Here is a 27,014-nt window from a genome sequence, read left to right on the forward strand (position 1 = left end):
CGCTTCAAGATCATGTAGCTCCAGCTGGCAGCATTACAAAGAAACACCACCAATTCTGATCCAACCTGACAGAGTCGTGGAGTTCCCCTCCAGTGTCCAGGAGAACAATATGCCCAGGGCATGAAATAAATAAGGCCCGATCCGCCCTAAAATGTAATGGGTTCCTCCTCGCTTCATGCGTGGGTGGGGTCACATTATCTCAAGCAGTGTTTCGCCACCACCTTCCTGACCGGGTCTTGCTACCAGAGCAGAGCTACAGCTCCACCACATGTGAACTGCCTGCAGCACTTAGCATCACCATCTGCAGCAGCAGCAGCAGCCGCCGCCGCCGCCAGGATGTGCATTTGTTATTTAAAAGGCTTGTTACCTGGCAACATTTAACACATTAAAGGCTTTTTAGCTTATGATCCATCTGATGGTGCTTATATTTAGTCTGGGGATAAATGCAGTGTCCTTTAAAGCAGACACACACACCTTCACACTCCATCTTATAGAGTTGTGTGAGGAACTTGTGGTGCGCACACGCACACGCACACACACACACACACACACCTATACGGACACAGTGTGATTGCTCTGCTTTGCTCGTTTAGCACTTCTAAGGCAGAGATCCCCAGAGGCCACCCATCACATCCAGTTACTGTGGCAGACAGACGCGACCGGGCCCCACCTGGCTGCTCTCACCTCAATCTGGAGGAGGCAGGAGGCACTAGCACCATGTCACTCTCTCTCCTTCTCTCTCACACTCAGACACACACACACACACAGCTCACTGAAGATCAAAGACGTGGTCACACACACACACACACACACACGCACACGCACAGATATCTCCCATCAAAGATCACAAGGAGTCTTGTACAAACTTGCCGTCACACACATAAACTTGCTACAATTCACCTCCTGAAATCAGAACAGCGTGAATGTTGCTCCTAACTGGATCAGGAACATTCGGAATGTAGGAACTTTCTCCAGGAACCAGGGAACATTTGGGGAACTATGGGCCTTAAGACCCCGGTCACAGAGCCAGGGTTTAAATTTTGTCATGGGTTAATAGATCTACCACCCAAAGCCCCTGTTCAGAGGGGTAGTAGTTTGTGATGAACTTTAAGATAGAGAGACACTCAACAAAGCGTATGACGCATAAACCAGCCTGAGCTGCACAATCTTCCTGGTCTTTAGGTCGCGGCGGAAACACAGACAGCAGAGGGCAACAGAACCTTCTAGTTCCTGGAAAAGGTGGGACAGGTTGAAACGCATCTCTCGTCACAAATGTCATGAGAGGTGAGAGAGCTCCTGCCTCCAGCAAACCCAGGAACCACTTCAACAGATACTTTTGTAATGAACATAACCTGAGTCAGAGTGACAGTGAGGATATGAGATGGAGTAAAAGACTTAAGTGATGCGTTAAAAAACAAGACTAATGAGACAGAGCTGCTTTGGCTGTTGGGTTATGCTGATGTGAGGATGTGATGAGCCGCTGCCCCAGCAGAGGCCCAGGCGCGCTGGGGAACAGTTTCAACTCCAACATCGGGGAAAAAATGTCACAAGTACAACAGAAGGTTTGTTTACACACAAAAACAATAATCACAGTGGGTGCATTTTCATATTCCCAATGTCGATTAGTGTGAGAACAAACAGCAAAAACAGCCACAGATTCAAGATGCGAGCCTTTCCGCTGGCCACTGACAGGAAACAACCTTCTCCCTCTCCATCGGGGTTCCTCACCACTTTACAGTCCCCAGAAAACTCGTGGCCCTCCAAAGTGTCCACAAGAGCACGGACAGGTCCACTTCAGAAATCTGCTACAAATTACAGCTTAATTAAATGAACGTCATACTAACAACATATTCCTTATTGTCACTGTCTTTTGAGATGCACCAGGAGAAGGAGGGGCAAGATGGTGGCACCCCGGAGGAAAGAAGGGTTTAATAGAAATTTACCAAACCACCACAAGTAGCCAAACACGTAGCTTCAAGACAAAAGTTGTGGTGTGACTTCAGCTAGAGAGAGCTGGACGCTATGGAGGAGCTCTTTACTTGTGTGTCCACAGTTGGTATGAACTTGCCAGCTCTGGCTCTGTGTGGCTAACGTGAGCATTAGCTTGTTGGCTACTCACAGCTATGTGGCTAAAGTTAGCATCTGCTTGTCGGCTGTCGGCTGATTCTCGCTGACGTGACTGACAGCGAGGCTCGCCGGGAGTTACAACGACTCACTTTGGTGGAAACTCACCAAAGTTTGTTCTTTCAGCTGCTGGAACTGGCTGGTAGCCTTCCTCCTCTGGCCTCCTCACTGTTCCGCTGTCAGGAGCCACCACCTGTGGTAAATAAAACCTGGACCGGTTTAAATAAAACTACAGCTTCCTTCTGCTGCTCGCCGACCACCAGGCCACATCTCAACGGGTGGACTTCATAGTTGGGCTGGGCCAGATGGCCAGAAACTGTCTCACGATATAAGTGTTTCACATGATTTGTTCCCATAATCGGTCGATATCGATAATTATTTATAATTTTTATGACCTCTTTAAAATAAGGACCAGGAAGAAAGTATTCTACATTTGGTTTGATTTTTGAACAAATAAGAAAATTTTACAAAAATGTGAAAAGTGTAAAACGTGCAAATGTAAACAGAGAAACTTTTAAAGTCCACAAGCTGATCGCTTTAAAAGATGTGTTTTGTAAACTGAGTACTTTAAAGTAAAACTGAGGTAGACTTCACATCTATGACATAAAAACAAGCCTGATAGCCACCAGGACAGGAACATTGAAATGTACAGTCAGCATAGAAATATGAAAAGTAGCTCAAGTTATTCTTACTCTAAACATGCATGAACTATTCAAGGATATTCTGAGAGCAAGTTAAGTGCAGAAGTTTCCGATTGACCCTCTGGTGAATCACGTTTCAAATGTACAGTATTTTGTAAACGTAGAAGAAAAGAAAGCAGAACGGAGGTCGACTTGAACATCTGTAAGATACAAAAACAAACTTGATAGCCAATACAGTCATACAGGAACACGGATTGAAAAATAAAACCAGTGTACAAATATGAAAAAGTAACTCCTCAAGTTATTCTTCTCTGAACATCCTTGAACTATTCAAGACAAGTATATTTTCAATCAAGGTTTTGTGCAAGGACCACCAGCTGGTTTACCTTCTCTGGTTTTAAAGCTGCCCTGGTGCACGTAACAATGTTGCCCCCAGTACGAAAAATTCTTTCTGAGGGAGCACTGGTGGCTGGGATGCCAGCTGAGACGCTCTAGGAAAGTTGTGTTCACGGAGCCTCCACCAGTCCAGGGGTTTGGACTCGCTGTCAGCATCGGGGCACATCAGGTACCTTTCCAAATCACTCTCCACTTCTTGTTCTTCAGTTTGGAGTGAGACACTGCTTCGTGAAGAAGCTCCCCAATGACTTGCGCTGCTTCTTCACGCCCAGTGGTAGAGGTGATCCAGTGGCAGCTGGAGCTCCTCCTCCTGCCCCCTGGCCTGCTGCTCCCTCAGCTTCTGCCTGAGCCTGGCCTTGGTCTTCATTCACCACTGCTTCAGACACTGGTCTCCTTTTAATGGCCTCTTCCTTCCCTGGTCAGATATGTAGGACTTCAAACCTGGGATCCTGGCATCTGTGGCAGGGCCAGCACCCCCCCCCCCCCCCATTTACTTTCAGCAAATTAGAGCAGAACAGGTGGAGGACAGGCTTCACATATGAGACGGTCGCATATGTTTCCCCAGAAAGGGAGTCGTGAACTCCAGGAGGGGACTTACATGGAGACATCAAGGACATCCACGTCCTGCCACGTTGGGATCAGGTGCCTGCAGGTTTTGTCAGAAGACAGAACTTCAGTGATGGCCTTTTGTAGCTCCAGGACCCTTGCCACCATCTTCTGTCTTGAGCCCCACCTGGTGGGTGACTCTGTGACCAGCTGGTGTGGGGGAAGATTGGGACGCTCCTGTGCTGTAGAGAGCGCAAACCTTTTCCTCTATGAGTAAGAAAGCAGGCGACCGTGTTCTTACACTCACGTACAGCCTTGTCCACTCTTCTATCCTTTCCTGCTGCACCTGCAGAGAAACAGCAGCATGCATAACTGATAATGGATAGGTTTGAGTCAGTCAGCGTGTAAAGCTGCTTTCATATAATTTATTTATGATCATAATAATAATCATTATATAATTTCAATATATTTGCTAATGAAATCAACACAGGAACCAACATGGATGACGACCATCAAAATGACAATGCTACTCACCAACAGCAGAGTGCCAACGATGGCCAAAGCCCTGAGGCCGTGTCCAGTCATGAAGTGACGTGTTTGTGCCCCGCTGTCTGTAGTGATGCGCACCATTTTGTCCTCAATCAGAGCCCAGGACAACAGGGCCCCCTTCAAGTCCTCTGCGATGACTTCTCCTGTGTGAACTTCGGGGAATTATGTTGTTTCAAGGCATCTGGCGATCAGTGTCCATGCTTTGTCTATAAAGTGAATGCTCTTAGTGGGTCGTCTGTCTTCCAGTCCAGGACAACAGTGACTGCCGCCCCCGTCTTGTCTACTGGTTTGAGGGGATTCTGTGAGAATCAGTGGTTGGCTGATACATGGCTAAAGGAGTTGTTTGCTCCCCCTTCAGATTTACCGTCCACAGCTTTTTTAGAACGCTACCCTATGGTCACTGACTGTGCTGTCCAAGGTGAACTTTGGTCCAGGACATGGCTTTGCGACAATGAAGCTACCGTTGACATCATAAACGAGGGCCTTTCATTATCCCTCTGTTGTGTGCATGTCACAACAAACTTTGGTCAAACCTTTGACCCCCAAAATGTTTCCTTGAGTCTTGCAATTGCAAAACATTGCAATTACAGGGGACGCTTCCAGGCTGTGAGGCGCGTGCTAGCATGCTGTCACTGCTAGTAAAGTGTCGCCGGTGCTCCAAACTGCTACACTCCCACCAAAATTGGCTCTAGTCCCCCCAAATCCATCAGGTGCTTCTGCACACATGCTCAGTTACTTTTGCTTGAGTATTAGCTAAACCTGACTCTACTCCCAGCCTCCCCCCAGTCTCGGTCGCTCTGACTCCTCTGAAGCTACGAGGTAAAGCCACAACACTTGTGATTCTGCCGGCTCCTCACGCTGTTCCCACATCTTCTCCTTTCTCCGTATCAGCCTGCAAATGACTCAGCCAGCAGTGCAAGTAAACTCTATAAGACCCAAGGCAAATTACCTCAGCGGGACTCTACACTTCTGTTCCCTTTACCTCTTCCTCTTCCTCTCTTCTCCCCCTTCTCTGCATGTCACAAATCAAAGTGTGTACCTCAGCACCGGCTGCACGTCGTGGGAGTGCAGCTTAAAACAAATTCAATGTCCTCCAACGGCAGATTCATGTCTCTCCTACAGTGTTAGAAAAAAGCTGCTCCACTTGTCCATTTCTTTGGTACGTGGGGAAGAAGAGAATGAGGTCTTTCACCAGAGGACACCAACAGACTCTTATGCAGCCTTTCTATTTTTTTTATAACCCCTTCTTCCGAAAATTGTTTTGTACAAAGACTTCCATGCTACCATCTAGTGGCTTGAAAGCAATGCTGGTGAGCCATCAGGTATGATTTTTCACTTTGGACAGGTTTTTAAGGGGAAAATGGCCTGAAATTGGACCCTCTGAGGACTTGCAGTTCCTCTTGATGAGCCTTGGGCCACACAATACGTAGCAGCAGCTCCACTTCTCTGCTATCATTTCCAGAATGATCTGAGCCCTGAAGATGGTGCCACTCATCCTAAAATGTCGGATGCTAGCTGCCACAAACTAGACAAAGACATTGTTTAACATTTTCAGGATAGTCTGACATCAGCCTCAGTCCATCTTCATCTGACATCAACTCCAGTCCCCACGGGGGGAGACGAACCAATCACACGAGACCGCCGCCTGAATCAGAGTCCATGTAGCGTATATGCCACAGCATGTTCGCCAACCTCGACCATATGGCTGCTCTAAACACAACATGGCTGCCTCTCAGCGCTAAACAGCAGAGTACAGTACTTTACAACACTTTGGGTGAGCAAATACCATCAAGGTCCTTTGACTGGACTGCGGCTGGGCTGCGGTAGGACAAGCAGGCTCATTTAAAGTCTTCATGGATGTGCAGCCATGCCAACAGGAATAATTAGGAAGCGGTTTGGTGGGGGGCCAGCAGGACTCACAGGGGTCTGCTGCTGCACCCTGTTTGTGTTGTTAGCAATAACTGCAGTCAGCCAGCAGGACGTGTCCCCCTGTCCTCTACCTGATGCCCCGCTGTGATTGCAGCAGGCCACCATATGATGCGTCCTCGCCCATCACAGTTCATAGCCCACCACCCCAACCAAGAGGCCCTGATTAAATCGGGGGAACATGGGCTAATTAAATAGCGCCTGATCAGGGAGGAGTAAATTATTTAATGCTGCCCACACACACTGATGTCCCCGCCTCTGATCCTGAACCTTTTGCCCCCCCCCATTCCCTCTCTTTGTCTGTCTTGTCTTCTCTGCTGTTGTTAGGACATTTGCATCGCCACTCTTTCATCTCAGAATGGTGCCATTCAGTTTCTGTGGTGCAGCCATGAAGCAGTCACGGAAACAAACGGCGAGCCAGGGCTGGTGGATGATAACATTGTGGGATGATTAAAGATGTGGAGGGAGTCTCCTACAACATCCTTTGGAATCAACACAGAAGGGGTGACAGAAATATCCCCCCGCGGACAAATTTAACAACGGGACAAGGGAAGATGTTAATGTTTTTGTCCTTCTCCTTTCACACTGACATTTTTTATGAGAACAACCCCCCCCATCCACCCACCACCCCTCCCCACCGCGCCCACCCACCCGCCTGCTCCCACCTCACAATAACCTATGCATTTTGAAATAAATAGCCCTTCCTGCTTTATTACACCCTTTAGAAACCTGTAGCCTGTTAAGAGGGCTTTTTGCTGATGCCGTGATCTTACCGATACGACCACAAGTTCACACAGAGACGCGTGTTTTCATTCACTCAGCAGGGGATGGCATTTTCCATTTCTTTTCTTCAATGTTGTGGTCTTTCCCTGACAGCGGTGCTCTCCGTGGACCAATTTCAGAGTGTCTGATCACCCACGGCACCGTGCACATCTTTCACTGGCTACAGGGTGCTAACTACAAAACCATAAACCCAAAGAAAACCACTGACCCGTGACAGTGATGACTGCAGAAGACAATCTAGCTTCATTGCCTTGTAAACATTGCATTTTGCCTTTTACAGACTGGTTTCAGGACACAATTAACCTTGAGCAAAGATGCAAACTGTCTCCACACGGGAACATTCAAATGTGACGCTCCGTCTTCCCTGCAAGACTTTTACAAACTGAATCGTCGAGTTGACGAGACACCAGCCAGTCAGAGGTGATGGTTTAAACTGTCTACTAAGTGGGTTTTTAAGAAGATAGCATAGCATTTATAGAATGACACAAAGTAGTGTCGAAGATGTCCATACAAATGCAAAGTTTAGCTCTATCATTGGCTTTCATGGGGGGGGGGGGTAGGAGGAAGTAAGAGGTGGACCAGTCACAGCTGTTGCATTCTGGGATGTGGCGAAGCACCTTATGTTCCCACAGAGGTGCAGGTTACTGCATCGAATCCATGCAGAAGTTCATACCTTCTATTCTTGAGGTCTTTCTGTTGATTGGTTAATGATAACTAAATGTAATCTCATCAGTTTGGGTGTTTTTCTTTTAATTATCTTCACGTTTGTCACGGTCAAACATCCACAGACTTTGAGATTCAAAAAATTTGATGGAGAATAATGTTGTCATGGAAACACAAATCAGCAACACGCGGAGCCTTGACATGCCGGCCAGTCGAGGTCCAGGTACATAAAAAGCATCTTTAACAGCCTCTGCAACTCGGCATTACTTCAATTATTCACGACTCTGGTAATGGCCACTTGAATTACCCCGTCTGCAGTTAAATATCATGACACAAAACTAATAAAGGGAGCAACTTTTAGTGTTATTAATGAAGGTGCACTGTTTGGTGCGTGCTTTTGTTCCCTGCGCTCGAATGCTCTCAAACTGTACAGATGATGTTGTGCATAAGCGAGGGCACATCCATTATGAAAACAACACTTTACTCCAAGGGCAGAACGATGTTGACCTTTGCGAAATCAAATACGAGCAAACCGTGTCTCATTGTTCAAAGATAATAGCTGGCAACATCCCTTGTAAAGCAGATGATGTTGCTGGCATGCTGAGTGCCAGGCTCACTATCGGGCCGTACTGGACCGCTGATGACTCATTCTTCTTCTGCCTTCCAGGGACCTGGGTGACAGGTTTCTGTTTTAGCTGCTGCAGCAAAGTGTTCCCTGTCACTGCTGAATTTTAATTCACTTACATAAATGATTGAGGAAACACCCACCTTAGATTTACTCAGCATAGCAGGAGGAAGCCAGAGAGAGAGGTGGCGGTATGAAGGGGTGAGGATGGGGGGGGGGGCACCCTTCCAAGCCTCATTCATCCCCCAGGGAAATTGCATCACATATTGATCCATGTTCGCTGTATCTAATGGACACAGAGGGTGGAATTGCTGGTGGCAATTGGGAAATAGCTATAAGAGTAACAAGGAGTCATTAAGGCATAAAACCCAGGTTAGTCACCTGAGGACCTTTCACCTGCCTTCCCACAGTCCTCCAGTGCAGGCAGCCTGAGCCGCCACGTCGAGCCGAGAGGTAGATCGGCGAAGCAGTAGGATCATGGGCTCAGACGAGCATTTGTCTCCATTACAGCCTTTACACTGGCAAATAAACAGGGGAGACAGACAATCATTCTACATTACATCCATGACTATAGCACTTTACATTTTCTATCAGCGTAACAGACTCCCTGGGCCATCTCACAATCCTCACATCCATTTTTTACTGCCCGCTGCACATTCAGTTACTCGTGTGCACAGATGGAGCTTTTACCAGGCAGGGATTTTCTGCTCCTGCTCTAACATTTATGACCCTTCCTCCCAGGCAACAACAGCCAGATCCAACACAGGTCTAGCTGCTAACCCAAATCTGTCACGCCATCAGTGTCGGCGTACCACTTCAAAACAAAAAAACTGGATGCAGTTTCAAGCAGTCGGCACCTTTTCTGTCTCCTCCGAGCGCCGTGACCCAGCTACGGAAGCTCGCCTCTGCCAATAAACCTCAAGATTTTGAGATGAAAACATTTGTCATGAGTTCACTGTTAAATAAGATTAGAGATACAGAGTCATTATTACAACATAAAAAGTCTTATTATGATCTAACATTTTAGATTTAGGGGATTCAGAAGCATTCATTACAAGCTAAAATTGAAAATAGGATCTCAAAATTAAAAAAAAAAAAGATCAGATTGAAAAACCGGAATAACGAGGAAAAAAATCTGATTCATGAGAAACAAACACCAAGTCAAAATTATGACATTAAAAAACTGTATGAGATCAAAAATTAGAGGACAAAATAATTTAGATGATGAAAATTATGTTTACAAAATAATGATTTAGGAGATAAAACCTTTGAGAGTCATCAAAATTCTGAGCTGTAAGAATATAAATCATGACATCACAGTCGTAATGACAAACGTTTTCAAATATTCAACTATGAAAGTCAGAATTATGAGACAAGATTTAGGTTGAACCTCAAAACTCTGACTGTGTGTCCACTGTCCGTGTGAATATTTCCATTATCAATCATCTTCGTTCCTTTTCCAGCGCTGGTGGGCCTCCATGGGTCATGCAGACAAGCAGCAGCTACACGTCAACCCACCATGTGGTGATTCTCCTCAACAACGTGCACCCAGCAGCAGCTGAGCAGGTCTGAGGACCAAAGTCTGAGCGCAGCAGTGCGGCGAGACTCCATGATGATCCTTCAAGTCAGAGGAGGAGAGGCTTCACCCTGACTTCACATTCGGGGCTTCTCGCTTCGATGCAATGCAGAAACTTCGGCCTCAACAAAAGCTTCTTTTCCTCATCACAAACAGGCAAAACTAATTACGCCAACAATATATTCTCTAAGCTTAATCCTATTTTCTTCCAGCCATAAACGCACAACAAAAGGATTCACTGCCCCATACAATTTCAATTAGATTCCTAATCAATTTTTATGGTTCTTTACAGCTAATAACAAATCTTAAAGCACTGCAATCCAAATACTTCTCTCCATTGTTCTGGAAGACGTGTGGACCACTTCACACATAAGGGACTCACCCACAAGTGTTATTGATCACCCTTCAACACCTAAAAAATGTTTTCAGCATGCAAATAGGTTGCTGCTCTCAGGCGAGGTGTCTCACCCTGTCAGGCTGGCAGGATTTTGATTTGGTGCTATTTGGTTATTAAGTGCAGTGGATATTGGATGGTGTTGCTGCTGGGAGCAGGCGGCACATCAGTCCCTGTCAGAGAGACGCGGACGTCTCCGGTCTCCAGACAGCCGCAGCCAGGAAAGAGCTACAGTAGCAAACACTGTCCCCGGAGCGAAGACGACAGTAGCTCCAGATAATGAATTGATTCCAGCCTGGATGGAGTGTCTCATTTAGGTCCTGTACACAAGCTAAGTTCCAGTACACAAGTGAATCCCTGGAGCGAAGACTCACAGCATCAAGTGTCAGGATTAATGCTCTTAGTGGACGACGGGAGCCTTATTTTCACAACATTCTAATGAAGTGAAGAAGAGAAATGGAGGATAAATCCTCATTTTCAGAGGCTTTGACAAACTGCTGCACAATCTGGGACCCTAAAGGAGAAACCCAGGGTGGTTCTCCTCAAACCAGACCCGCTCCAGTACTACTCCAGTACTGCAGGAGGGCAGAAATACAGCCACAAGCCCCCCCCCCCCCCCCCCCCCCCCCGGAGCAAACAGAAACCGTCTATGGACAAAAAACAATCCCCCCAAATGTCTGGGATCGTTTTTAACAGTTCCTTCAGATGTACCAGACTAGTAGACTGACAACATTACAGGTCCGTCTCATCACAGGAACCTATGATTGGATTACATCACGTGTGTACTTACAGTAGTCGTTGTAGTAGTGCGGGTAGTTCGAAGCAGACTCGGGGTTGTGGGTTTACTCCTCACTCTGTCTCTCTACTTACCAGCAATGATAACTGCACCTTTGCACCGCGACCAAGACAGAGCAGGAGACCTGAACCTGTCCGCTCAGAACCTCAAAATAAAGGTCCACACTACAACCCCAACCCCCGAGATCATCCTGTTACCACTGACCCCCCAGCGGGTTCTGACCCCCCATTTTGGGAACCCTTAATATGGTGGATCTGTGACAAGGGAGAACTGCAGTAGCTGTAGTACCTGATGCTTCGCCATGGCGACAGAGTTGGTGGTTGCTGCATATTTACTGAAGGTTTCTTTTTGCAGTTCCAGTTAAGCTTCTATCTGCCTCTCATGGAGTCCCCCCACCCCCAAAAAAAGAAGAAAAAACCGTACCTGATGAGCCACCATCCTCACAGGAAACAGGAGAACTAGTCGGGGCAGAAACAGAGACGCAGAGAAAGAGAAAGCTCTCATTATTTCTCCCTAATTGCCCACAAGTGACCCTCCTGATTCCCCCCCTGCATCCAGGTACGGTGCCTCATTACAGGCAGCCTCCTCAGTTCTCCCAGGAGAAGCCCATGAAAAGGCCATGAAAGGCCTCGTCTGACAGGGGCCAGCCAGACTGGACCAATTAACAGGGTTTTTCTGTGCTCTGACTCGCCACACGGCAGTTTGCAACTCATCTATGGTGTGAGACTCGCAGACGTCCGAGGTCAGGTTGGGATGGTTTGTTCGTAAAGGTAGAAGGGCGAAGGGATAAGGGCAGCAGCATCTCGCCACTGCCTCTCTGCCATTTACATGTTTCCTACACCTTCTTTCACCTTCTTTCTTGCAGTTTTTGGAGAAATACTGCACTGAAGAAGGAACATCAGCTCACTACTGCAATTGTTACTACTTAAACATGATGAAAATATTTTAATGGGTTCCTGAGGAGGAGTTTCTTATCCGGACACTACGTCGCAGGTGTAAAGCATCTGAAATGACACAATATGAATAACCACAAGTGCAGCATGTCATTTTTCTGCACCTCCTCACTGTTTGCCCGCCAGTGACCTTGACCTTTGACCCCCAACAAGTTCCTGATGTTTGAGGACATTTGCTGAAGGTGTCCCTGAGATATTGTGTTCATGTGAGGTGACCATGACTTTTGACCCTAACAAATCTGTCCAGTCCGTCCTTGAGTCCCAGTGGACATTTGAGGCATATTTGAGGTCATTTCCTGAAGGCGTTCCAGGCATGAGGCAGCGACGAGAACGGGTCACACGGACGAAACCTGGAAACATACAGAAATATGTTTTTTTTCAACTTTGGGAGCCCTCGGGTGTTGAACTTAGAGTTTCTGCCCATCAAGTACACAACATTTATATGTAAAAGACCGTAAAAGAGGAAAACTCTGAGCTTTGTATCACTGCCTCTGAGTGAAATTAAGACAAAACCTACAGCTGCTTCTTGATGCCATTAAGCAGGGTGAAAAATGATGCCCTGGACAAGCACTCATCCTGGTGCAGGCTGCTGGAAGTTTGAAGTACAGTGTGTTTGATGGCATCCTGGCGTCATTGCTTCATGAAGGCTAAACAGTGTCCCAGTGTCCCAGTGTCCCAGTGCCAGGTGACTCGTGTGTCTGGATAAATGAAGTGTGATAAGTGAAGGAGAACTCCCCGCATCACGCCAGCAGCATCAAAGACAAACCACGCAACCTTGCCAGAGGACCTGGAGAACTCCATTTTCACTTCCCAAGGCTTGGTGCATTCAAGCCAGACCTGATCTTTGTAATGACTGGTAAAGAAAAAAAAAAGTCATTCGGAAAGCTTCCTGTCTATTAGTGACATGAAAGACAAGACTTTCAAAGGGCGTTTTCCTTCCTTTTCAGCTCTGAAAGACACAGACATTCTTTTCAAGGTCACATCAGTTTCCGCTGGAACGATTCAAAGCAATAATCATCTGAACGTGAAAAGCGCTGACTGACAGAGTGGAGGACAATGATGGGGGCCAGCGACAACGATACCACTCAGCCAAAGAGTCAATGACAGTTGTGTTTGGGCAGAGGAAGAGGGGAACGAGGCAAAGAGGGAGGCTTGGGAGGGGTGGCGCCGAATGGATGAGGAGGACTGATTGGCTTGCCGTCTCAGGGGGTGAGTGTTTTCCCGCAGAGAAAGGTCGCGGGAGGAAACAAGAGTAACAAGGTGTGAAGGGAAGACACTGTCCTCGACTCCTGGCCCTGGGAGACAATCCCCTGCAAGGTGTTAATGCAGATGCTGCAGCCTCCCTGGTTGGTTTATTATACCTTTCACAGGAGCCACGGCTGGAGTTTCTCCATCAGTCAATACAGCTGAAAACATGCGAATGGGAAGCACCAACTGACTCGGCCCGCAAACAGAGAAAGAGGACATGTGGGGAGGCACGGCTGCTGCAGAGAAGCACGGACGCCTGATGAGCTGCTTCTTTTCATGTTCTCACTAATTGGGCCGAAATCCAAATCCATTTATTTCTGGACGTGTTCTCTTTTCTGCCAGGAATTAACCACCAACACCAGTTAGCTGAGAACGACAGCACAGCGCCGATGCTTCACAGATCTTTTTAAAAACCTCCTTCACATGAGAACAGGTCCGGGGTTGATGAACTCGTTGGTGACAGCAGGGTTTCTGCGAGTGTTTTGCTGAACCTCCACCAAGTCTTAGACCAAGTAGCAAGTGGGTGTCTGACTGGTTTCTGCACGTTTACACGCTTCCTGTGAGTGAAGCTGGGGAGGAGCTCGTGGATGTTGGTCGGCGTTTACTTACATCATCCAGTTGCAGTTGCGTGCACGAATGAACGCTACTTCTCGTTAGCGCCGCTGACGAATGTGGGTGAGGAATTAAACTTCCAACAGTTTCAGATGTTCAAATGTTGTCAGATCAACTTCTGAAAATGAAACAAATCTTTTCTGCTGCTGCTCAAATCAAAACACCAGCACATGATCCCAGTGCCTCCGTGTCCTGCTGCCGCTGGGATCAGATCTTTGGATTTTGGTGTCTGAACGCGACAACTTCAAACAAAACAAGAACGGTTTTATTGTTTAGCCTGATACTGCATTTGGGTCCCTCAGTGGCATCGTAGGAGAACAGGAGTCCCACCAAGTTCTAACACGTTCAGCTGTTTTATACATTCACAACTGTATGTTGTCAACGGTGAGAACTGATGTTCTGTGTTTCAGGCTCCGAGCAGCACACACTCGCCGCCATCTCCCTCCCCGAGGGTCGGCGTTTCTAACCGATCCAAGCTCAAACCCTCACCTTGGACCGCGCGGGCGATCACAGGGACACGCCAACCCCACCACCACAGGAAGGTGATTCCACGATGATCCATTAGCAGCTTATGTTTGTTTGAAAGAGTCAAAGTCGAAGTGACCTCAGCACAACCCGACCTGGTGCGCGCATTGTTTTGTTTTGTTTGGACTCGTCCCTGCAGTCACAGCAAAACTGCTGCCTCTCCATGAACTCAACCTGCAAGTGGACCACATGGGAGACCAACCCTCATTATGTATAAAATATCATTAATTAACTTTATCGAATGAGTCGCAGTATGGTTTCCACCACGTGGTTCCCCCAGGGTCCCGTGACCAAGACCCCACCTTGCCCTGTTTGGAGCCAGCAGCCTTCTCTTCGCCACGGCCGCCTCGAGGTGACTCCCTTACCCTCTTGTCATTGCTGAGAACGCTGCCAGTAATTTATAATGTTGTGACAGTCACATAAACAGGGCTGCTGCCTGCTGGAGTGAAAAGTCTCGTATTAAAGGGAATCAAAACAGCTCCAAATGGCGCCTTGAATGGAAATAATCTCAGCATAAGATCTGTTCTGGGCTGGCTAATTTAAATTTGTTCAGGGTGACAGCTTACTGGAAGAGGGACATAATGAAGTCCATTATCATCAGTGGTGCAAATTCTAAAGAACGATAACTCTCATTATCAGCGCTTTCCTGTATACGACGGAAATATGTTCATCCATTATGAAATGTGCTGAGAATGACAACACGGAGCATAAGACGGTGTAAGCTGTGACTCGCCTCTGGGAAGAAATGGATTGGCACTGGCTGGAGACTGGACAAGTCTTTTCTTGTACAATGCTTTATTTATGGAGGAGGTGATGGTGATTGCACACAAGAAGGCCATGTATTGGATTTAGACGGTAATAGCTTGATAATTTTGATATGACACAGTGTTGTACGCAGCTGCCAGGGCTTTTATTTACAGTTTCTGGTGGTAATCTGACATCAGCTGGACCCTGAACACCGTCGTCCGCCATTATCTCATAAAAACAGAGCCTTGATAACACTGTTCCATTAGAGAAGTGGTGGAAATAACAATAAGGCATTTTGGCCGAGATTGACAGATTAACAGGGAAATGACGGTCTTTAGATCTGTAACAAAAACTGCTTCACTAAAAGCAGGGAAGCAGTTGCTAAAATATATTCAGATCAAAGGGAATAACATCATATTTTCAGTTAGAATTGTCATCCAAAGTCAATTTGGGGCCAGAGAACGTGTTGCAGAAACAACCAGAGTGCCGTCGCAGGAAAGCCAGGTGCTACTAATGTGCCATTAAAAGTCAAGAGCACACATTCAGGGACGAGAAGCCACGAAATCCAACACAAACCAGCGCATTTATTCTGAAAGAAACAGCAATTTAAAAATGCTGCTTTAAGCTGAATTGCAGAGAATTAACATGTTCAAGACCAAACAGCTGCAGATTTATTCCGTTTGTCCAACCAGCACGCCGTTATCAAGCCGTCGCACGAAACCAGGTTGATGTCCAGCCTCAAGCAAACACCTCGCGGTCTCCAGGATGAGTTTACACTCATAAAAAGACTTTAAAACTTAAAAATATCTTAAAACCCTGTTTGTTCTGTTATGTTTAGAATGGCGAAAGATTTGATGATCGGGCCAGCCCGGTGGAGCAGTGGTGCTCACGGTGGCCCCCAGCAAGAAGGTTGTGGGTGGAGCAGTGGTCCTCACTGTGGCCCCCCAGCAAGAAGGTTGTGGGTGGAGCAGTGGTCCTCCCTGTGGCCCCCATCAAGAAGGTGTTGTGGGTGGAGCCCCGGCTGCAGCACGGGGTCTTTCTGGGTGAGTCTCCATGTTCTCCCTGTTCCTGCTGGGTTCTCTCTGGTACTCCAGCTTCCTCCACAGTCCAAAGACATCAAGAGGGACCAGGTTAATCCAGACTCTAAATTGACCGTAGGCGTGGCTGGGAGAGCCAATGGTTGTCTGTCTCTATGTGTTGGCCCTGCCATGGACTGGTGACCTGTCCAGGGGGAAGGCTGCTGGGATAGGCTCCACCCCCACCACCCTCAACAGGAGAAGAGGGAGAACATGGAGGGACTGGTGCCTCCACCAACAGGAAGTGGTCATCTCCTGGTTCCCCCACCAACAGGAAGTGGTCATCTCCTGGTTCCTCCACCAACAGGAAGTGGTCATCTCCTGGTTCCCCCACCAACAGGAAGTGGTCATCTCCTGGTTCCTCCACCAACAGGAAGTGGTCATCTCCTGGTTCCTCCACCACCAGGAAGTGGTAATCTCCTGGTTCCTCCCAGCAGCCAATAGGATCGCTCCATGTGATTGTGGTGATTGAACCAGTAAATCAGCTCTGGTGAACAGAAGTTGATGATCTTCCAGATTCAGTTCATCAAGATCATCTTCACTAATGAACCCTCTGATGATGCTGGAAGCCTGGATGCTAAGGTAGCAGTGCTAAGCTAACATTAGCGTACAAAGGAACTACACCAGGGTCACATGACATCCACCAGTCTGGTATTTACTGATGGATTTTGAGCCTATTGAGTGTTGTGAGAATTTGCTGGATGAATCTTGGGGATGATTACGTATATGGAATTATGACCCACAAGAACTTTAACGTTGTGTCTTCAACCTTTCATTGAAGAACAAGACGTCTTCAATCTAAGAAATGCGGTACTTTAGGAGCAGAACTGTTTATTCTGAGTCTTTTAGTCCTCCTTGTGCCAATAAAGTCTAGAATATGACTTTCAAGGCAAGAAAGACACACATCAGACGCACTCGTCCTCTAACTGTGGCGTTCCGTCCTTGTTCCTTCTCTGAGGGATCCTCATGTCCCTCAAGGTCCCTTTCACCCACTCCTCCTTCAGGTCAATATTAGCACAAGGAACTCCGGCTACTTGATGTCTCCCAGTCAAATTTACCAAACACTGTTTGACTGGTGCTATTAAATCTGAAGATGAAAGAATGGCCAAGGGCAAACAGCTCCTGAGGCGATACACCAAATTCCCAGACTTTCTACTTTTAACAGTGAGGCACAATTAGGAATTTAAATGGAGTCCGCATGAATGTGCTTCTGCTGTGAATCTGACTGACTTTGAAAATATCATAATTAGTGTCAAGTCTAGATGACACTGTGCAAAGTGTAAAGTCCGGTTATCTCCACTGATATACTGCAGTGATACGCTCATCCCTGTGATTACAGAGTAAAACCAGACAATATGACAAAATGTACCCAAGAAAGATTAATATAATTAAGTCAGGAGCGGCGAATGTGTGCTCCTGGAGGGGCCCGCCTGAAACCTACATCTATTTTACCCCTACGCTATTTACTTTCAACATATAATTCCAACTCTATTACAGGAGATAGAGAAGGACAAATATGACAGAGCACGAGACAAATGGAACAGACGACGGAGAGGTGCAGGGGAGAAAGAGAGGCAGAGCGATAAGGAATCACAGATAAAGCCTCCGGGGTGCGGACGTGTTCCAGAGAGGAGTGACCAATCACGATGGAGTGAAAGAGCGGGTAAAATTGTGATAAGAGTGATGACAGAGTATAAAATGACTCAGTCGGGCCTGGCGATGGCGCTGGCTTGGACCTCGCGGTCCTCGGCAGGGTCCGGAGGGCTCGGCTCGTGCCAGATGGTTGTAGGACACCGTTTGAGGCTGCTGATTTGGACTAAAGCTCCAGATCCCTCCAAGTAAACGTCCTCTGTGGACCGAGAGAGTGCCGCTCCATCGGATCGCCTTCTAATGAAGAACTGATCTGGCGACTGTTACCCCACACACATGAACTGCTGGGGTCGAACCTGCAGCAGAGGGATTTGGTTTTAAATTTGTCTCAAAATCTTCTTGAAGCATCTGTGATTCGTGTCAAGTCCTCCCAGTCTTCTGCAGGCTCCCCACCAGGTGTCGCCACCAACTCTGGCCCTCCATCTGTTCACTCAGATGATGCTACCTGAATGAAGTGACAGGAAGCATCATCAGATGATTCTGAACCAAGGCAGCAAAGGAGAAATAGACGTGAAAATTTATGTCGGTTCAACTTTACTCAGTATTTGTGAGGAAAAACATGAAGTTTGTTAGAACTTTAGTGTGCAGCAGCCATCTTGTTGAGTCAAACTGAAGCGTCATAGATTGATCACATTAAAAGGGAACGCCAATGAACAGAATTTGCTCAGATCTTTCACGTTTTTAGAGTGAAATTACAGCCGGATCCTGTCAGATCTTCAAACGTTCCTCACTGTACGGTTGTGAATGTTGTCACATGACTGAGTATCACAGGACCGTAGGACAGAGGAGGCGTGGCGCTCAGAGGACTGACGCTACATTCTGGAGGTAAACCTAAATCTTCATAAAGTGACCTGGGGTGAAAAATGAACTCAGCACTTGTGAAGTTGCACCGGGAGACGAAAAACTGAAGTTATTACTCAAGAAACCGCAGGTGTTGTTCTCGCATCACTGACACGCCTCGGTGCCTCCAGGAAAAGTGCCATGTTGGCTTTGTGCTGTGAAACTGAACATTCAACAAACACACAGACTCACGACCACCGGAGGCCTCGGCAGCAATCGCCTCCTCATCGCCTCCAAACAAGTCCATCACTCAGGCTCGGTGCAGACCGCAGTTAAATAAAGAGGCAACGCTCCACGTTCTACCTGCATTTTCATAAGCAGTTAGACGGCGGGGGGGTCGGGTGCGGGGGGCATATTTTGTTTTCTGAGTAGATGACAGTTGCAAAGTGCACACATATTGACGGTGATTAGAATCGGTGAGGGCCGATGAATATTCACGAGCACCTGTGTGCATGTTCCGCCTGGCGTGTTGGAGCGTCTCTAAGATGCTCGCTCACATGGCCAATCACAGGCTCAGCGGCGTGCTGCCGCACCGCCGGTATCAAACTGGTTCCGCTGGCTGTGATTCTGTTTACATTCACGGAAGATAACTTTCCGCAGATTAGCAGAATTCTCTGTTTTCACTGATTGTCACTTGAGAACATCACCGTGTGATTTCCTAGAACGGACGCGGTGAACTCCCGCCTGAGTAACAGACCCACCAACCTCGTCCTAATGGGACCGGAAGTGACAGCTTTGTTAGCAGCACTGACATCACACTCATTTATTCTCAGGTACCAGACTTGGGACAGAAATGTAAAACTACGGCGGTTTAATGTAGCACTGACCGAACACTCCTGCTGAGTGCCAAGACACTTCAGAAATGACTTCAACATTTCTATCAGCCCTTAAAGTCTTGACATTAGTAGCGCCGAGACACTTCTGACTTCCTGGCATTGCTGTCTTAAACACACACACACACACACACACACACACACACACACACACACACACACACACACACACACACACACACACACACACCACGGTGTTAGTTGTACTCTTCCTAGCTGCACTGTGCAAGTCTTTCAAGTGTTAACCAGTGCCGCACGCCAGCGTCTAAACCACTAGAGGTGGTGCCGCTGAAGCCGGGCTCGGTTCTAGTGACACGCCCCCTGCTGGCCCTTTCCTCCATCATCATGGTGAGTCAGCGTCGTACCCAAATGTGAGCAGGCCTGAGAAACAACTTCAATATCACTGCCAGGAATAGAACTGTTCCATGTAGGAGCTTGGTAGGCCTGAGAGACACCAGAGTCTTCCATTATTACTTGAGTTTAATTTTATTTATGTTGACACACGTACGGTGATATAACCTCGTAAATATAGATGCGTGTTTTTGGACGCCTGCCTGACGAAGCCAGCTGGTTCAGTTAAGTGTGTGGTGCTTTCTCTGGCACAGGCGGCAGGAGAGGTGGGTGGGCCGCAGCGATGGGAGTGTTGCTGGTATTTACATGATAATAATCCTTAATAAACCAGACACAAACTCCGGCATTCACCACGGAACTGCGCCTTCACAGGCGAGGACCTGATCCCGGTTTGGGACTTGGAGCCTGGCGCTGGAGAATCTGCAGCAGCACTTCAACAGCGAGCAGATTAACACCAGGCGTTACATCCGCGACTGTCATCTGTGACAATGATGCAGTATTTTGTGTGAAGTGAATGCCGCTATAGATAGGAACTGTAACCCTGCCGTTCTGTAACTATGGAAACAATAATGAGGTCACTGCGCTATTTTAGCTGGGTTTACTCTCAGATCATCACTGACATCACCAGCTGAAAATTCTGGAAGTTGAGTCTCGATGGAAGCCAGCCGCCCCCTGAGCGTCCAGCCCCCGTCGGGTCACGTGCAGAGAGAAACGACCCCCGAACCTTCGACTCACAGGAGTTTGACCTTCAGTCTCTGCAGAAATTCCTCAGTCTGTCTGAGTGAAACATTCATCCAAGCCGCTCCAGGAATGAGAGGTCTCACTCCCTGAGCTGCTCTTCCATCAAAGCTTCACGTTAACTGAAGCGCCAGTGTTTGGACGTCTAAATGAGGATCCGATCCCTGCCGCCAAGGTGGGGGCGGGGCCTTCTGATAACGTGTCTATTCATTGAAACGTGTTTATTTAATCAATAGCAAAGTCAGAGAGAGAAAAAACAGATTCATCAAATTCCCCTCTAGAATCGTCTGGTTCCATGGCTCAATCACCCCTTGATGCAGACGGTGGCAAAAGCACCGGAATAACCATCTGTTTCGGCCGCCATCTTGACACCAACGCTGCAAACATCCGTCAAGTGTCAATGAGACGACGTCTGGAGCAGAAGCCCCGCCCTAAAATCCCCTTCCTACAGTTATAGACTGGACTCTAAACTGTCAGCCTCCAAATAGTCATGATAATAATAATAACAATAACAATTATTATTATTATTATTAGAACTTTATTGATAGAAGGTCTAATTCTTGTTGCAAAAGTTTTTCCAGGAAGGACACGCCAACTCTTTCCCTGCCAGCGTTTCTGAATGTTTTCATTAAACTTTCCAGACCAAAACTGAAGCTGTGAGAGGGAAGGGCGTCTCTCTTATCATAAAAGAAAACTCCTTCATTCTCCTTTTATCAGTATTTGAATGAGGCTTGGTTCATCATTTTTAGACAAAAAAACCTGAGAAAACCAGATTTTTTCCTTTTTGTAAATTTGTATTTTATAAGCGATGCCGGCCCCCCGGAGCTCCTCCTCCTCCTCCGCCTGGAGAACCACAGCATCCGGCCGCCTGCTGCGGCTCCTGGAGCTTCTTCTTTGCTAGTTTTTGGACCCGGCGTGCAGCATTCTGGTACACAGTAGTGCCCTCTAGTGCATCGCAGGGAAAAGACCGATGATTCGTCAACCGTCAGTTAACCGACATGTCTGGTGATCGTTAACTTGGTAACAGCTGAGATCATGACTCTCTCACATGATTCGTATTAAACAAAAACACTGAATGAATGTTCAGAATCCAAAACGCTGCCGAGCTGCTGGAGGTTCAGTCGGCTTCAAACACACGAGAGGAGGGGGAGACGGAGGGGGAGGGGGAGACACCGACACTTCAACATTTAGAATCAAAATCACGCTGAAGTGTGAAATGACTTCTTTTTTTCAAATGAAGGTGAGACCTGAACTCACCACAACACCCCAGAAACGTCCTTCCCTCTCTGCTGGAGACGGTGACATGGACCCCCACCCCCTGCAATGAGGGTCACAATGAGCACTGATGGACAACCATAAAACAAGATTTTGATTTGAATCATTTACAATTCTTAGAAATATAAAGGTGCCGTCCATGTCGATCATTTTAAGGGAAGAAAGCGGCTCAGTGAGCCAGGTCGCGACTCGTGGACAGCAACATGTCTCGGCTCTGTCCTCAACCGTTTGTACTCCATTAACGACTCTGGCATGCTGCGTTCACCAGATCGAAAAGGAAGAGAAGGTGGGGTGGGAGTGGGGGTGGGGGGGGGGGACGAGGCTTATCGTACAGTTAAGCTGCAGCTGCAGTTTCCATAACAACTACCTGCAAAAGCCTGCTCCCTCGACCATCATTAGAATAACATTTTTACTCGTCAAGTAAGCATTAGTGGAATCTACATGAGCAATGAGGGGGGAGTAACACAAAAAAGGTTGGAGCTCTCGTTTGACAGACGTAGCGGGGAGCTCTTTCCTGCAGGATATCTAACGATATAATTACAGGATAGGATGAGTAATCGGAGCAGTTTCTCTGCAAAACGTACACACGGCGTGTTTCCAGGCTGCATTTTAACATACGGCATTATTTATACGCAGCCGGTCGGCCTCCCACTGAAACACATCCCAAAATACAAGGCTGAGGGCTTGAGAGGCAGACTCTTGATCCTGACCTCCCCTTTCCTGCTCCCGGCAGGAGGTCTGGTGACCGACTGGAGAAGAAACGCTTCCTTCCCATTCAGCGGCTCCTCTGATCGTGCGTATCAACTTGAAAAGGAGATAATGAAGAGTTTAAAGGAAAAGTGAAAGGACAGGGAACGCACTGAGTGCAGGGCATCATTTAAAATCAGCACTGATGGCTTCATCGCTGGCAGGCTGCGGGGCTGTAACCTTGAGCGAGGGCTGGTGGGGCCCTGGTGACCGGGGAGGGGATGGGGAGAGGGACGGCCTCTCTTTGCATTCACATTCTGCTCAGCAGGCACCCGGGGGCTATAACCCTGAGAATCTGTATTAGGTGAGCCAAAGTCACCATTAATATAGAGCACTGGGCCATACTATAACCTTACACTTCACATCTCTGGGGTGTCCTGAGCACTGAAAAAATGGTACTTTGGAGCAATCACTTGGGAGGACTTTCAAAAGTGACCTCTTACCAAAGTCAGTCCGTTTGCTTTTCTATTTTTTTTAGTCATCTTTATCTGTTTGCTGCTCCTGCTCCATCTCTCCATCTCTCTGTGGCTGCACGCCGCCGCTGCCGCTCACTGGTCGCGTCACACCGGCGGTTCCTCCTCCACTGGATGCAATTACAGATTAGAGCTAAAACACGAGTTCCTACCACATCTTCAGTGGCTCGAGCCACCGCTGAGCGTGGACCAGTGCGAGGAGAACCCAGAATAACTCAGAAGGAAGGAGGACCTCCGGTGAACGACTGCAGTGATTAAAGGTGTGACGCTCCGGGGCTTCACTCATCAAACCGGACAGCAAACGCAGCGGAGGACCAGCGAAGCTCGTAGACACAAGTACTTCAAATTATATCGCACATCTGAGGACAACGTGAACACTCACGCTCACACCGGAGTGAGCGATTCTGTCACAAATGTTCACCGAGACTGGAGGGTCAAAGGTCGCCCTCACAGTCACGTCGCTGAGACATACAACAGCAACGCAGGATTTCTAGTTATCAAAGAAAACCAGAACGTTTATTCCGTGAACCGCTGCTCAGTAAAAACACCAAAGCCAGAACCACAGACCAGGGACCAAGTTTGTTGCAGAACTAAAAAACTAAATATTACAAATGGAACAAAAAAGGGATGTTCCAGACTCCTGGGCGTGCGCATCCTCATCCTCACCATGCAACCGAACACGAAGATGGGAGAGATTTTCTGATCATCAAAAATCCAGTTCAGAAGCCACAGGAAGTTCCTGGAAACACAGGGACGCCATTCTACCATCTAAAAAGTTAAAGCCTCCATCGTGAAAACCAGTCACCTCCGCGGAATGTTTCTCTGTTCAGATCCAGGTTCTGCCGCCGGTGCTGGTTCTGCCAGCGTGATCGCACCTTTAATTTGATTTCTGTCCGGGTGTCACCACGTCCGCTCTAACTGGGCCGTCGGGGAGAACAATGACGCTAGTAATTCATCTCAGAAAAGGGCAGAGTCAGAGTCGGCAAATAACTGAAAATAATGCGCCAGCAGCGATGCATGGGATCTGGAAACCAGGCTGACCTTTGACCTCTAACCTTTCTGAAATTGCTAACCTTTGTCAGGTGACCTTCTGCTGCTTGACTCACCAAACCAGCTGGGAAAATGTGAATGGCGTGAGGGGAACGCTGTCCTCCAAAGCCATTAGCCAGTGTTGCCCTTGAGCAAGGCAGCTGCTGGGTTCTACACAGGAACAATGTGAGGAACCTGACAGAGGAAACATACAGGATTTCTGTCTGACGAACAGTTGGAGGGGGGGGGGGGGGGGGGGGGGGCTCAGCTGGGGTCAAAGGGTCCAGCCCGTCTGCCAGGACAGGAGGCAGATTAAACTCTCCTCTTCTTCTACACTGAAGTCATGGCGAACCTTCGGGGGCCTGGTCAGGGCTCTGAGGGGGTGGGGGGGGGGGGTTGTTTTTAATGATTGGCACCTGTGGGGGGGGCTTGGCAAGTCCACCGACCACATCAAAGAGGATCAACCAGGGCACAGAGTGACCTGGTTGATATTAGGTGCCAAAATGAAATGGCCGCTCTATCGGCCCTCAAGAAATCATTTAACCAGCCAAGATGAATACACACACGCACACGCACACGCACAGACGCGCAGACACACACACACAGAGGAGCACAGACACGCACACACACACAGAGGAGCACAGACACACACACAGAGGAGCACAGACATGCACACGCACACACACAGAGGAGCACACACACACACACACGCACAAACACACGCACACGCGCAGACAAACACACACAGAGGAGCACAGACACACACACACAGAGGAGCACAGACACGCACACACACAGAGGAGCACAGACACACACACACAGAGGAGCACAGACACGCACACACACACACACACACACACACACACAAATAGCAAAGGATGCTAGTATATATCAACCACGCATGAGGCGTGTGTGAGGTTAGTGGAGAAGTCAGATGTGCGGGTGATGGTGAGGGGGGCAGAGAAAGGGAGAGAGAGAGAAACAGAGAGGGGGGGGAGGAGGAGAGAGATACATGTAGAGAGTGATAGAGAGAAAGAAGGAGAAAGAGTTATAGAGGGGGGGGACAGGGATGGGGGAGAGGGAGACGGTCCAACGCCACGTCAGGATCAAGCAGGCTGGACGGGGACACGATGCACGTCAACAGTAAAGATGAAGTTTTACATCTGAAAACACCCACAGACTGAAAACTGTCCTCAGTCCTGCTCCTCTTCCAATACTCCAGGGTTACACTCTAATACTGCAGTATTACTACTATACTAAATACACAAACCATGTCGTAATGAAGTCAGGGGGCAGCAGAACAACATGCCGGCTGCTCTTGAACACATCACTTTAATGTGTCGTCCCTAAAGAGGACAGGAGGGAAACGACAGCAGCAAACTTTAGTTCCACCCTTCATGTAACCAGGATTATAAACAGATTACTAGTCTGAATAACCCAGAATAACAGTGGGCTGCAGAGTGTAAACGCGGCCCGTCAGAACCACGCCGCTCCAGTGTTCAAATCCCTTGTTTGCACATCAACATTTCCCGTCAGCTGAGACGCCTCCTCGCTCCCAGCGCAGCCTCGGCTCATCCAGACCACCTCCTCGTTTGTTGTTCCTCCACGTTAGCCCGGCCCCCGAGGACCGCCTCAGCCATGACTTCCACTCTGGTACCTCGCCGGTCCTCTGCCCTTTGCACAAACATATTGATCACTTCCTCTTCTCCTCCTTTGTCACCTTTTCTGTACCGGGCTAAAAATACATTTTCACCAGCAGTGGCGGCGGCGCGAGGCGTCAGCGACCTCCTTCAAACTGCTCTCCTTCATCCTTTGACCCTTCAGCTTTAATCCTCTCCATATTTCTGTCTCACATGTTTGCCTCAACCAAAAAACCCGGCGTGCCTCCGTGACCTTTAGATAGCATGGCTGTTAGTGGAGGTTAAAGGGTCTCCTGAGCATCTGCAGACGTGTTTCACGTTGGATTTCTTTGTGAGACCCATGAATGCCCCCTCTTCAAATAAATGCTGATTGTGGTGTTATTAGGTTCCTTTAGCTCATAAAAACATGACAGCCCTCCATGTTTACAGAGCCGGCACTTTACAAGGGTCAATAAGAGGAAATTGCTGCTAAAGGAACCTGCAGGAGAATGACACACGCCGCATGACCTCATCTAAAGAAAAACATAAACAACACACACCTGCGAGGTCTGTAAAACCGCTCCCATAAAAAGTTCCCTGTCTAATTGAAGGCTCGGCGTTGAGCTCAGGAAGTTTGTCTTAAGTCTGGTTTGGCCTGGCTGATGAAATCTCACCTGTGATCCTCTTATCTCTTTGACAAGCCTGACAATAACAAGGTCAGAGCGAAGACGCCGCGTCACCCTGAAATAACAAGTTTCATGAGGCTGAAGCAGCAGCAATAATGTCCAGATCAGTGGACCCAACGCTCACTTGACAGTCTGGGGAGGAACTCGCTGGAGGACGGTCACGCCAGCAGGGCCGCAAGGGTCTCCGTGGAGGCAGGGCGGAGGCAGGGTCAGCTGACGGGCGACGCCGTCCGCTCTGAAGTCCCGATCAGTACTCACGGACTCATCTGGCTGATGTAGACGGGCTCATGAGTGCATGTATGAGTGAGGGCTGCTGCTGAGCTGCTGACACGTCGAAGTAACACTCAAGAAAACCCACAGACGCTGAGCAAGCGAGCAGGAGAGGAGGGCCTGAGCGGGTCTCACTTGATCAGAGGAAAATAACGTGAAACGATACGGAGACTCTGAGTGGCCACAGAGAGAAAAACATATGTTTGCAGATATATGTTTAACCTCTGCCCACGAATTAATCGAAGTAAATAATCTACCTTATTATCTTGTGGCCTTACAATAACGACAGTATTTACATCTGGTGGCTACAAATTCATTAATTT

At 48.0% G+C, this 27,014-nt stretch overlaps 2 protein-coding genes across 9 annotated transcripts in view; both read right to left on the reverse strand.

The window, feature by feature from the left end:
* LOC147244538 (RNA binding protein fox-1 homolog 3-like) overlaps positions 1 to 2,412 on the reverse strand; it is a 396,055-nt gene extending 393,643 nt beyond the window's left edge. For all 8 annotated transcript variants that reach the window (XM_086186201.1, XM_086186203.1, XM_086186197.1 and 5 more), the window contains exon 1: positions 2,233 to 2,412. The gene's annotated coding sequence lies outside the window, so the exon portion shown is untranslated. The remainder of the gene's footprint in view (positions 1 to 2,232) is intronic.
* Positions 2,413 to 7,713: 5,301 nt separating this feature from the next.
* Positions 7,714 to 27,014, reverse strand: part of nog1 (noggin 1) — an 87,986-nt gene continuing 68,685 nt past the window's right edge. Inside the window, exons 4-6 of the transcript XR_015110154.1 lie at positions 8,635 to 8,771; positions 8,397 to 8,539; positions 7,714 to 8,299 (exon numbers count right to left, since the gene is read on the reverse strand). The gene's annotated coding sequence lies outside the window, so the exon portion shown is untranslated. The remainder of the gene's footprint in view (positions 8,300 to 8,396; positions 8,540 to 8,634; positions 8,772 to 27,014) is intronic.

This window comes from Aulostomus chinensis, chromosome 18 (genome assembly GCF_037954235.1).
Source record: "Aulostomus chinensis isolate RoL2024-O1b breed Wild chromosome 18, RoL_Achi_v1.0, whole genome shotgun sequence".
Lineage (NCBI taxonomy): Eukaryota > Metazoa > Chordata > Actinopteri > Syngnathiformes > Aulostomidae > Aulostomus > Aulostomus chinensis.